Here is a 13,331-nt window from a genome sequence, read left to right as displayed (position 1 = left end):
TCAACTCACGCAATGGCCAGGAGTTACCCACTATATCTGACACCACTATTCATTTAACGCTAATCACTTCTGGCAATCATTCCGAAGAACTGTCATTTCTGCTTCTGGACTCTCCTCATATCCCCATTGTCCTCAGTCATCCTTGGCTCATCCTTGGCTCTTCAGCCTTCGAACGGTTGCAGGGAGCCTCGGTCTTCACAAAATTGTATTTAAGTAATGCTTATCATTTGGTCCGCATCAGGAAGGGAGATGAATGTAAAACCACATTTAACACCCCCAGGGGGCACTTTGAATACTTGGTCATGCCTTTCGGCCTTTCCAACTCCCCAGCGGTTTTTCAGGCACTCGTCAATGACGTGCTGAGAGACATGGTAGACCAGTTCAAATATGTCTACCATGATGACGTATGGATTTTTTCTTCGTCTCTCCAGGAACACGTTCAGCACGTCAGACGAGTGCTTCAGAGGTTGCTAGAGAATGGGCTTTTTGTCAAGGCGGAGAAATGCGCTTTTCATGCACAGTCTGTCCCTTTCTTAGGTTACATCATCTCATCTGAGGGAGTGCGTATGGATCCTGACAAAGTTAAGGCTGTGGTGGATTGGCCAAGTCCAGATTCCGTAAGGCCCTACAGAGGTTTCTGGGGTTTGCCAATTTTTACCGACGTTTCGTTCGTAATTTCAGCCAACTAGCTGCTCCTCTGACAGCCTTGACCTCCCCCAGGATGACGTTCAGGTGGTCCGATGCAGCCGAGGCTGTATTCGCTAACCTGAAGAGTCGCTTTGTTTCCGCTCCCATTCTCATAGCCCCTGATCCATCACGTCAGTTCGTGGTGGAGGTTGATGCGTCAGAGGTGGGGGTAGGTGCAGTACTCTCCCAACGCTCTTCCACAGACGACAAGATGCATCCTTGCGCGTTTTTTTCTCATCGCTTATCGCCTACTGAACGTAACTATGACATTGGTAACAGGGAGTTGTTGGCGGTCAAGTTAGCGTTAGAAGAGCTTTTATAGTCTGGACTGACCACAAGAATCTTGTTAGAAGTGTTGGCGGTACCTTTTATAGTCTGGACTGACCACAAGAATCTGGAATACATTCAATCCGCTAAAAGACTCAACTCCAGGCAGGCTCGGTGGGCTCTTTTTTTTGGTCGTTTTGATTTTACTTTCTCGTACCGCCCGGGTTCCAAGAACATCAAGCCCGATTCTTTATCTCGTATTTTTGATCCATCCGAACGCCCGTTTACTCCGAGACTCTATTCATCTTCACACTCACATGGGAGGTCGAATCGAAGGTCAGGACGGCCTTAGAAGGGGTAACGCCTCCGCCCGGTTGCCCACCGGATCGATTATTTGTGCCGGAAGGAGTACGGTCCGACATTATTCAGTGGGGTCATTGTTCTAACGTAGCGTGCCACCCAGGAGTAAACCGTACCAGTTTTTTGGTCAAGCAACGATTCTGGTGGCCCTTGATGACTCGCGACATTCGAGATTTTGTTTTGGCGTGCTCGGTTTGTGCCACTGGTAAGACTTCCAATCGACCTCCAGATGGTTTACTCCAGCCGCTGTCCGTCCCTTTGAGACCCTGGTCCCATATTGTGCTAGATTTTATCACCGCCCTCTCAAGGCAAGACGGTTGTTTTGACCGTGTGGACCGGTTCTCGAAGGCGGCTCATTTTATTCCCTGCCTAAATTACCCTCTGCCAAGGAGACAGCGGTAACTGTCATTGATCACGTCTTTCGGTTACATGGCCTCCCGATGGACGTGGTCTCTGACAGGGGGTCCCAATTTGTGTCCAAATTTTGGCAAGAATTTTGTAAATTACTGGGGGCCACTGTCAGTCTGTCCTCGGGTTACCACCTCCAGAGCAATGGTCAGACCGACCAATTTGTCTTCCTCTGGGATGTTACTAAGAACACTGCTTTCCAACAGCTTTCCACTCCTGCATTCAGCACAATGGCCTAACATGCAGTGAGGACTGTCTGGATTGCAGGCCACAGCTTTAATAAAATCCTGTGTGCTCTGGAATGCTTGCCTTGGGATGACACGTTGCACACAGTCCAGGGCTAATTTAAGATTCTCATGATAACGGCACAGACAAACATTTCTTGGAGTATCTGAACACCGGAGTACATGAGATGGTCGAAGCTCAGCAAATTTAGATTTCCCAATTATAAACTCCGGATGTTCACTCTTGAAGCCGTGGTAGGCCTCTAGAATGGACATTGTTAAATGTCGTTTCTGGATTTTCTTTTTTACTCCTCCCTCTCTGACTGTGAGCACATCCCTCATCCCCGGTGCTTGCCTTGAGATGTCATCGCTCTCATAGAACTCCTTGACTTGATCATATGTAGTAGTTGTGGTATTATTATTTTTCTTTTTCTCTTGAAGAAGGCACAGTGATGTTGCCATTTTTTTTATAACCATACATTTTTTTCGAGGACTGCTAGGTAAAGCTTGGAGTGCTCATTTTACAGCCTTGCCTATTGACCGTCTTGTTTTAAAAGGTGAATTTTGTAGGGACTCCTGCGAAGCAGGAACCTGTGACTTCTTCAGAAAACGCCTTTTCCTCTGTCTTTGTCTCGCAAGCTCCCTAACTGCTTCTGCCTCTTGTTTTGATTGTTTCTTTCTTTCTTAGTCTTTCTGCTTTTTTCCTTATCCTTTCCTTTTCCTTGAAATTTTCACTATTCCTATTTTTCTCTCTGAATGTACTGTATGTACTTTCTGTATTAGTTTTTGCCATTGCTCTGTAGGATGAGATGTATATATTATAAATACATTTTATTGTTGTTTCTTTTTTTGTTATTGTATTTATTTTTTATTATTGGTTGTTGTATTAATTACTGTTATTCACATTAATATTTTGTAAAAAAAAAAAATAGTTAAAAGCTGACTAAGCTGATGTTTTCATTAGCCATTCCATGGCCAGTGTATTTGATATATATATTTGTAATTTATACAATTTTTCTCTAAATTAAAATGTACAGATATCAAATTACTTAACAATTACTGCAATGTCGAGAAATCGCAGATCTACAATCACTACAGATATAACTGCTTTTGACCACAGAGGGCGCGCGCGGGAAAGAAAGCGAGTCGTCATCACGAAAGGCGCGTCTCATATTTCTTTCTCTCGCTCTCAATAATGCTAACATTATGGTACTAGTATTAATTGATTTCTAAAATGTTCTGATGTACAGTAATAGAGATCAATTTAATATATGTGCGGGGTTTTTTTAACAGTAACAACATGTTGAAAGACCGGGGTGGGTTTAAATAAGTTTGACTTCTTCCCACTCCGTTTCAAGCAATAGATCGATTTATGTTGTAAAGTTGATGAATTTATCTTTTCGTATTGATTTAATCAGAATGCTTCTTGATTGCCTTTTGTTATGTGTCATTATATTGCTCGAAATAAATTAATTAATTCATTCATTCAACAAATATGCGCTGGTCAAACCATGCATGATTTAATATGAAGCGTCCGTAACAGTCACGCCCGTAACGCATAATTAGGTTGTTTAGAGCAAATAAGTGAGATGAATTGTCAATCATAATTAGAATGGACATATTTTGGCTTTGTACATAAAGTTTCAAAGTAATTGTAATAATTATTATACAATATAAACTTATTCTTTAAATCGTTACAGACGTGACACAGCACTGAAGCGTCGTGACTTCATAAATATAGCCTTTATAAATATAAAGGGAAATGCAGTTATAACAAAGTGGGTGTATTTATATCTCAGTCATGCTCCCATCTTTTCTGCAAAATGCTTACTGTCAACATAAAGTTTGATCCCTTTTGATTGCCTTTTGACTTTTTGATCCCTTTTTTTAAAGCATGTAATATGTTTGTTTGAAAAAGCAATTAGTATCTGTGCACACACCTTATCTGAGGTGAATAAACAGAAATTTCCTTAAAATTTACATGACAGCACATCAATACAATAAAATACAGACCCAAATGGACAACTTAGAAAGGGTTTTGATATTTTGATAATAGCTTTATTTTTTCACGGCAAGGTTAACATTTGCATGGAATCGCCCAACAGGAGAAAGATTAGCATAGCTGCAGTTCATATTATTTCAGGCAAAAGATGATCATGTGCACTTTTTACTATTTCATCCCATATTAACTGTAAAACAAGATTATGAGATGTGTTAACTGAATGCTTGGCTAAAGAGATGTGTCTTTAGTGTAGATTTAAATTGGGAGAGTGAGTAAAAGAGTAGCAAAACTCGAGAGCATAAAGATGTGGATTTGAGAACTTGTCCCCTGTAAAATACAAGTCCAAAATTGAATTTAGAGATTTGCACTCGCAGAACGTGACTTAACGCATAGACAGTGATATTAAAATAAATAAATGATAACTCTGTAAACACCATACTAATTAAGTTGGCTTGAGAGAGCCAACTTACTGATATTGTACTTAAACTTATTATTAAGTTGGCTTGAGAGAGCCAACTTACTGAAATCCTATTTAAACTTATTATTAAGTTGGCTTGAGAAAGCCAACTTACTGAAATCCTATTTAAACTTATTATTAAATTTGTGTGTGTGTGTGTGTGTGTGTGTGTGTGAGAGAGAGAGAGAGAGAGAGAGAGAGAGAGATTATGACTGGTGTTGTTTGTTGTAAGTGTTTGTTGCCTTTTTGGACTCCTTTATCATTTGTGGTGTTGGCTCCCATTTGAAACAGTTCGGCTCAAGCCCAGCCATTTTCAGGGTCATGATTGAGGACAATGTCCCGTCCAGAGACAAGCTGTTTCGTGTTGAGGTTTTGTTCAAACCAACCATCGAAAATACCCTCTCAGCATCAGCATTAGAATGTGGAAGCACTAAAACCAAGGCTGTGATCTTTGATAACCTCCCAAATTTGTTCAAGCCAGTCACCTTTGAAAAAAGGAACCAGGGGCCTCTATTTCTCAAATATTTTCCCTTCATCGTAATTACTAATGAGCAAGTCATGTTGTGTGCAAAATATTTCTTACCTTGTTCTTTGTTGTGGACATTCTTCCCCAAAACTCCTCAACATCAAAGACTGTTGGGTCCTGGGGCAAGGCAATGTCCATGAGTTGGTACTCCATAAACTCCTCACTTACTTGGTCTTGTTCCTTTGGGTCTTGAAAAGGAAGGAGTTCCTGAAATCTTAAAAAGAGCACATGTGTACAAGACTGATTAGAATACGGTGAGAGAGGACCAGTAGGGGCGCGTTATGGAGTAGACGTGCGAACCACGAGGTCCCAACATTTCGCTTAAAAATACTCACTAGCTTACTCAACTCGGTTTAGAGACAGTGTATCAGACGATTTAAGCAACAGAGAAACTACTTTTGTCCAAAATGCCTCCAAAAGGAACAGCAAAAACAGTTCAGACTACTATCCCGGAGTTGGAGGCTAACAGTCGCACAGCTGCTGCTAGCAAAGGTGCTATTGATGCTAGCACTTTACAGGCCTTCCGTGACATCGTAAAAGAAGTTATCAAAGAAGAGGCTGACAGTCTACGGGAAGAAATTAAGCGGTCTGTTGATCCCATTACTACAGTGCTTGATGAATGTAAGGCGAAGATACGCGAACACGAGGACGAACTCAACAACCAGGATGCCCGCTTATTGGAGATGGAGACTCGATATGCAGCGCTCAGCAGCAAGTACGATAAATTACAGGAAAAAGTGGATGATCTGGAGAACAGAGGGAGACGATGTAACCTTCGCTTACTGGGGATCCCGGAGGACCTGCCTGAGGACGTTTGGAGTATCAGGGAAAGCAGATCTTCATCTTTCCGGACTATAGTGCTGATCTAAATAAACGCCGTGCAGCCTTCAACGAGGTGAAGAAGATGCTCCGGGAGAAAGGAGTGCGCTACAGGCTTTTTTACCCAGCCAAGCTTCAGGTGTCCTTCAATGGAGAAACCAAGATGTTTGATTCTCCTACAGCTGCGAAAGACTTCTATTCCTCTAAGTTTGGGGACGATGAGTAACTGTGCTGCCAGATATACCGGCCTGTGAGTTCACTTGGGAAAGGCATGTGAAAGGTTCGAGTTATGTTTACAAGACGTTTGTTTATACTTTATATTTGTTCTTTGATAAGCCTCTTTCGTGATTACATATTCTTGTAATGTTCGTTTTACACTGTTAGGAAAAATCTAAACCATAGTAACATCATTTATTTATCAAGGTTCTTATTATTATTGACTTAGCTACTTAAATTTGCTGAATTACTACTCACAAAATCAAACAAGATAGATATTGTTTGGTTTTATTTTGTTTTATTCAAAGAGTAGACGTTTGCTAACTATTATTTAAAAAAATATATATATATATATATTTATTTATTTATTTATTTTTAAAAAAAATATATATTTTTTTCTTCTTCCATTTAGTTTATCATATAATTAGAACGAGTTGTGTAGGCTATTATTCTTATAGGTTTGGGACCTTCGTAAGGAGAATGGATCTCTTAGAGGAAGTAGAGATGCTTCAGGGATTTGGTGTTTGTCGTTTGGGGACAGCACTTCTGGGGAAGGGGTGTTATGTGTATGTTGCGTGTTTTTTTTTTTATGTCCTTGTTATTTTTCTTTTTTATGTACGATTTCAGATTGCAGTTGAGTGTTCTTTATATTTACTTAAACATTTTTTATTTGTGGTATGTCATATTTTACTTCCAGTAGGTTTTGACGGTGACTCTCCCCTCCGATAATCTTTCTTCTTTAACTAAGAATGGCTCCCATGTCAATTTTATAAGCTGGAATGTGAGGGGGATGAATCACCCAATAAAATGTAATAAGGTACTCTCTCATCTTTCTAATCTTAAGGGAGATGTGGTGTTTATTCAAGAAACACATCTTAAGAATTCTGAACATCAAAGATTAAAAAGGAGTTGGGTTGGCCAAATTTTTCATTCTAGATTTAATGCTAAAGCTAGAGGAACAGCGATTCTTATCAATAAAAATACTCCCCTCATAGTTTCCGATACAATAGCTGATTCTAATGGTCGATACATAATCGTGATTGGCTCATTGTTCAATACCCCACTTATTTTGGCGAATATATATGCCCCAAACTGGGATGATTACATGTTTTTTACTAAGTTGTTAAATTCTTTACCCCAGGTTGATAGTCACTTCCTGATTCTTGGCGGGGATATGAATACGGTTATGGACCCTGTGCTTGACCGTTCTTCGGCTAAGCATTTTTCAATTTCAAAATCTGCGCAAGCTTTACAGTCTTACTTACAGACGTATGGGCTTGTGGACGTTTGGCGACTTCTCAATCCCTTAGCTAAACAGTACTCCTTTTTTTCAACGGTACATCAAACATATTCACGTATAGATTATTTTTTTGTCGATAAAAAAATTCTCCATAAGGTTAAAACATGTAATTATAGCAGCATAGTTGTATCAGATCACAGTCCACTTATTTTAGAATTCAAGTTTCCGGAACAATCACATGCATATGTCTGGAGACTTAACCCTCTCTTATTGTCTGACGATTAATTTACAGATTACATCTCCAAACAAATTGAGCTATTCCTGGAAACAAATGTCACCTCAGATGTTACTTATAGTCTTATTTGGGAAAGCTTAAAAGCTTTCTTACGAGGTCATATAATATCATACTGCGCCAATGCTAAAAAGCAGAAACAGAAACGTTTAATTGAATTGACAGATCTAATAGCACAATTAGACAATCAGCACTCTTCAAACCCTTCTCCGGATTTGTATAAACAGCGGATGGTATTGCAAACTGAATTTAATATGATTTCGTCCCAACAGGCTGAGCAGATGATTTTCAAGTCAAGAAGGTTATGGTATGAGCATGGAGAAAAGGCATCAAAAATATTAGCACACCAATTACGGAAGTCAGAAGCCACACAGTTCATATCTGAAATTAGAACCGAAAATGGCCAAATTACCACTAACCCTCAAAAAATAAATGAGAGTTTTCAATCTTTTTATTCTGGGCTCTATCAATCAGAATCCTTGCATTCACCCGAGTTGTTCGATAATTTTTTTGATGAATTGGTTGTCCCAACCTTAAATCTTACATTTAAAGAAAAGTTGGACGCATGCATCTCTGTTGAAGAAGTCAAAATGGCAATAAGTTCAATGCAGGGGGGGAAGTCACCGGGACCCGATGGCTTTCCGGTTGAATTCTTTAAAATTTTCAAAGATAGCCTTGCTCCTTTATTGCGCAACATGTTCATAGAATCTCTAAATGCAAAATCTCTGCCACCGACGTTACGACAGGCAACGGTGTCGCTGCTACTGAAGCCGAACAAAGATCCATTAGACTGCTCCTCCTACCGCCCTATATCTTTGTTGAATGTGGACTTTAAAATATTGTCTAAAACTCTGGCTATTTGACTTGAGCAGCAATTACCTTCCTTAATAGCTCCGGATCAAACTGGCTTTATTAAAGGTAGGCTTGGATTGTTCAATTTGCGTCGTTTTTTCAACATACTGAACACACCGTCAGCATCAACTCCAGAAATTGCCTTATCACTTGACGCTGAGAAGGCGTTCGATAGAGTGGAGTGGGACTATTTGTTTTATACTCTTAATAAATTTGGTTTTGGACCTAAATTCATCTCCTGGATCCGCTTACTCTACTCTTCCCCATTGGCTCGTGTTAGGACAAACTCTTGTTATTCTCCCTATTTTCCACTTCACCGCGGAACTAGGCAGGGGTGTCCCTTATCCCCTCTTCTTTTCGCTTTGTCTATTGAGCCCCTAGCAATCAAGTTAAGAGCAGAAAACAGGATCCAAGGCATCCATAGAGCAGGCCAAGAACATAAACTCTCATTGTACGCGGATGACCTCCTGTTATATGTGTCGGATCCTCTTGGGTCTCTTCCTCATGCTTTCACTATCTTTAACAACTTTGGCAGTATATCAGGCTACAAGTTAAATATTCACAAAAGTGAGTTACTCAAAATTAACTCTAAGGCAAAAAACATTTTGTTTGACAATTTCCACTTTAAGGTTAAATCAGACTATATAACTTACCTGGGAGTCAATGTAACCCACTCATATAAATTACTCTATGGAAAAAAACTTTGTCCCACTTTCTGAAAGAACAAAATCTGATCTAGAGAGATGGAATAACTTGCCATTATCACTGATTGGCCGTGTCAATTCTGTAAAAATGAACATATTACCAAAGTATTTATATTTATTCCAGTGTATTCCTCTCTATTTACCAAAAAAGTTTTTTGTTACTTTAGATAAACTTATTTTAAAATTTATTTGGAATGGTAAATCTGCACGTATACGCAAAGAGTTTATGCAAAGGCCTAGATCACAAGGTGGTCTGGCCTTACCAAATTTTCAACTTTACTATTGGGCAGCTAATATACGTAACATGCTTTACTGGTTTAGTGATTCAAATTTCGAAACTCCCTCTTGGGTGCACATTGAAGCATCTAGTTGTGGGAAAACATCTTTACCTGCTCTGCTGAGCTCAGCACTTCCCTTAGAATTGCACACATATAAACACAATCCTCTGCTTTATGACTCCCTTAGAATCTGGGTACAATATAGGAAGAAATTTGGTCTATTTGGGATATCAAGGAAAGCACCTCTGTGCTCAAATCACATGTTTCCACCCTCCTTGAATGATTCGGCTTTTGAGACTTGGAGCAGTAAAGGTTTACAGACTTTAAAAGATCTTTTTATAGATGGAATTTTTGCTTCATTCTCACAGTTGACTGACCAATTTAATATACCTGGTACTCACTTTTACCGTTATCTGCAGATACGCCATTTTATAGCTAGTAGATTCACAACCTTTCCTAACTTGCCAGAGATAACTCCTCTGGATAATATTCTTGATATAAATGCTCGTAAGAAGGGAGTGATTAAAGAAATTTACTGTTTACTGTTAGAAATACACACCCCTTCTCTCTCCATTATTAAAGCTCACTGGGAAAAAGATTTGGCGATAAATCTATCAGATGATCTTTGGGACTCTATGCTGAAGAGGGTGCATTCATCCTCTATTTGCGCCAGACATGGACTCCTTCAATTTAAGGTCCTTCATCGTTTGCATATTTCTAAGGAGAAGTTGGCTAAATTTTATCCAGATAGTGATCCAATGTGTAATCGCTGTAAAGCAGATATTGGTTCACTTTTACATACCTTCTGGAGATGTCCTAATCTCAATAAATATTGGACATCTATATTCAACACTTTTTCTGAGGTGTATAGAGTTAATTTCACTCCCTCTGTTTTGACTGCACTTTTTGGGGTAGTACCCTCTAACATTTCTTTAACTAAACATTATTCAAACGCTATAGCTTTTGCCTCTTTGCTTGCGCGGCGTCTCATACTCTTAAGGTGGAAACAGGAACATCCCCCAACACATGACCAATGGATCGCTGACATTATGAGGTTTTTAAACATGGAAAAGATGAGATGTACTCTAACTGGTTCATTGTCTAAATTTAATAAAGCATGGCAGCCATTCTTAAAATATATGGAAACTTTCAAAATGTGCACTATACCATGTCATGAAAAATCAGCCACGTCTTAAATGTGATAGCTTAACTGCTAAAAATCTGATCCTATTAGTTAAACTCATTATTTTATTTTATTTATTATTTTTAGTTATTTATATTTTGTTTTGTTTGTCTTTTGTTGGTTTTGTTTAATGGTATTTAAACTGCTTAATTGGCTAACCTTAAATGTTTAATTATGTTGTCTTCTATGTTGGGGTTTTTGTTGTTGTTGTTTGAAAAAAAAAAGGCACAGCAGAGAGAAGTTTCATTGTGCTATGTTGTTGTAAGCTGTCAAAAATCATAAATAAAATGAAAAAATAAATAAATAAAATAAATAAAAAAGAATACAGTGAGAGACAGATTTATTTTGTGATCATGACCATTAATCTTAAAAATATATAATCAGCATGTGAAAACCCTTGCCTGTCTACAAAGTATAGGGCATCTTCAACCCCACACTCAGCTCTTAGCTGCACATCAATAAATCTTGCATGCTTCAGGAGAGCATCTTTCAACGGGAGTTTATTCATGGCATAATCCACAGCTCCGACCAAAAAGGCCAGTGCTGCCTGCTGGAATTGTTGAGCCTTCTGTGATGTGACCTCTCCAGCCTCAAGGAGCCTGTTTAGCGTAGCTCTTGTGGTGAAACCCACATTGAGTTTTTCTCCTATCAGTGAGACAGAAGAAATAGAGAAAGCTAGTCAAATACAGGCATCTTATAGGATATCTCTGGGTTATACAAGTTTCAAGTTTATTGTCATATACACATAAATAACATTTATCAGTCATGAAATTTGTTGTGCTCAAAGTAATCTCAACTTTACAGAATTTTTTTAAAAATAGAAAGTAGATTTTAGGAGAGTTAAGATGGTTGAGTAAAGTTCAGCATTCTGATGGCTTGAGGATAGAAGCTGTCTCTGAATCTACTAGTGCTGTTTCTGATGCTCTACCAAATGGCAGAGGGGTGAATATATTGTTATTGGGATACCATACTTTTTAAAATTTTGTATCCATATTCCATCATCAGAAAGACCACTCAATCCATAGAAAAGGTGTATTTGTTGTGAATAAGCATACAGGTTTATCTCCCTATGTGACTTCAAAGCATTACCTGGCAGTTGGTGCAGTGGGTCCTTGTAGGGGATGTCATGGACTTCTCCTCCTCGTAGTGCTGCTGGTACCATGAACCTCGAACAGAGTTTCTTGATGAATTTCGTCATCTGCAAAATGTAATGTCAAAAAAAGATTAAAATGCATTATTAATGCAATTGCTACTCAGTTCAATGACTATGAGTAGATTTAAGTTTAGATAATTAAGTTATTTTTTCACTCTGTACAAGTAATTTATCAAGGGACACATGTAGTGCACAGAATCAAAAAAATGTCAGCTGTTTTGAAATTAGCTTAATTGTCTTTCTTGACAAAGTAACACAACCTGTTGCACTTAAGAAAGGAGACATCAAAATAGCCAAAAATAGCCCAATCCTCCCATTTACCTCTTCATACAGCTGGAATATGGATGCCTTTTCTCCCTGGAGAAGGAGGTTCAGTGTAGAGAACACTGGGAATGTGGCCTGAAGGAACAGGAGGTAGACTTCCGTCAGGGGATTGGAAAACGCCTCCACCAGCCTCCTGAACCTTGGTTGTTTCTCATCTGCAAATAGCAGAGCCTGCCCAGCCACTAAGCGACCTTTGCAACTGCAAAGGGCCCCGTGACCAGCAGAGGGCCCCCTAGAGTCACTGCTAGCTAGTGGGTGAAAAAAAAAATCACACATCAAAAGTAACATAAAATAAATAAATAAAAAGAAATGGGCCTACAGTGCTCTTTATCTGGCATCATAAGCATAGTAGTTATTTATTTATTTATTATGACGATTGGCAATTTTCCCGCGACCGCGAGTCTTGACAGTGACTCCGACGTTGACGATGTCTGACAAGAAAAGAAAACATCTTTCTGGCCATGAAAAACGTCAAAAGAAGAGACTGGAAGAAGAGAAGAAACAAGAAGATAAAGGTATGTAAGCCTAATTTTCCGATACCTGTATGGATAACGTTAACCTATCTGCACTAACAAAAGTCGTTAGGAATTGCTTCATATTAACATTAGCCAAAATCGTGCTTGTATTAACTTTCATTATGCTACAGTGTTTACATGCTAATAACATGCTGCTGCATGAAATTAGTTTAGTATCATGCCTATATCATTCGATGTGGTGTTAAAGCATTTAACAGCAATATAAACCCAGTTTGGCTTCTACACTAAAGGGCTAACGTTAACATTAATTTATTCCTTATGTCCAGGAGCACTTTTAAAGTAACGTTAAGTTACATGCTACCAGTAAACAAAGCACCAGCTGTTGGTGAGTATAAAGGGGTTGTAAAATGATAACCTTCTGCATTTTAAAAATTAATTCTACCTTTATATATAATTATTTTCTTTATGTCATTGCAGCTCCATCAACCACATATATTCCTAGTTCACAACACAGTCATGTCACTCAAGAAGCTAACAATGTTGGTAAGTTCTGTTTTATTTTAACCTAGAAATAGACTTACTTTTTCCCAAGGAGACGCACACAAATACATAAGTACTAAATAAGTTTGGATTTGAATAGTTCTATTGAAATGTTACCTTATTCTTATTGTTTGTATTATTATTATTGTTACTATTGATCTTGTTTGGGGTGTTTTAGATGTTATTGTTTTGTTTATTTGAAAAATTCAAACATTTGAATGTTCTATTTATTATATTATATAATATTTTATTTAAATGTTATTCTATTTGCTCTATTTAATTTAAATTATATATATATATATATATATATATATATATATATA

At 38.3% G+C, this 13,331-nt stretch overlaps 1 long non-coding RNA gene across 1 annotated transcript; it reads left to right on the top strand.

The window, feature by feature from the left end:
* Nucleotides 1-12,400: 12,400 nt before the first annotated feature.
* On the top strand, nucleotides 12,401-13,009 carry LOC307157913. Its single transcript, XR_013821124.1, has 3 exons — nucleotides 12,401-12,507; nucleotides 12,795-12,853; nucleotides 12,946-13,009. It is a non-coding gene; the product is annotated as an uncharacterized lncRNA (long non-coding RNA).
* The last annotated feature ends 322 nt before the right edge of the window (nucleotides 13,010-13,331 follow it).

This window comes from Squalius cephalus, assembly GCF_949319135.1.
Source record: "Squalius cephalus genome assembly, chromosome: 4".
Classification (NCBI taxonomy): Eukaryota; Metazoa; Chordata; class Actinopteri; order Cypriniformes; family Leuciscidae; genus Squalius; species Squalius cephalus.
The sequence above is the reverse complement of the archived record's forward strand: the minus strand, read 5'-3'. Positions and strand labels throughout refer to the sequence as shown.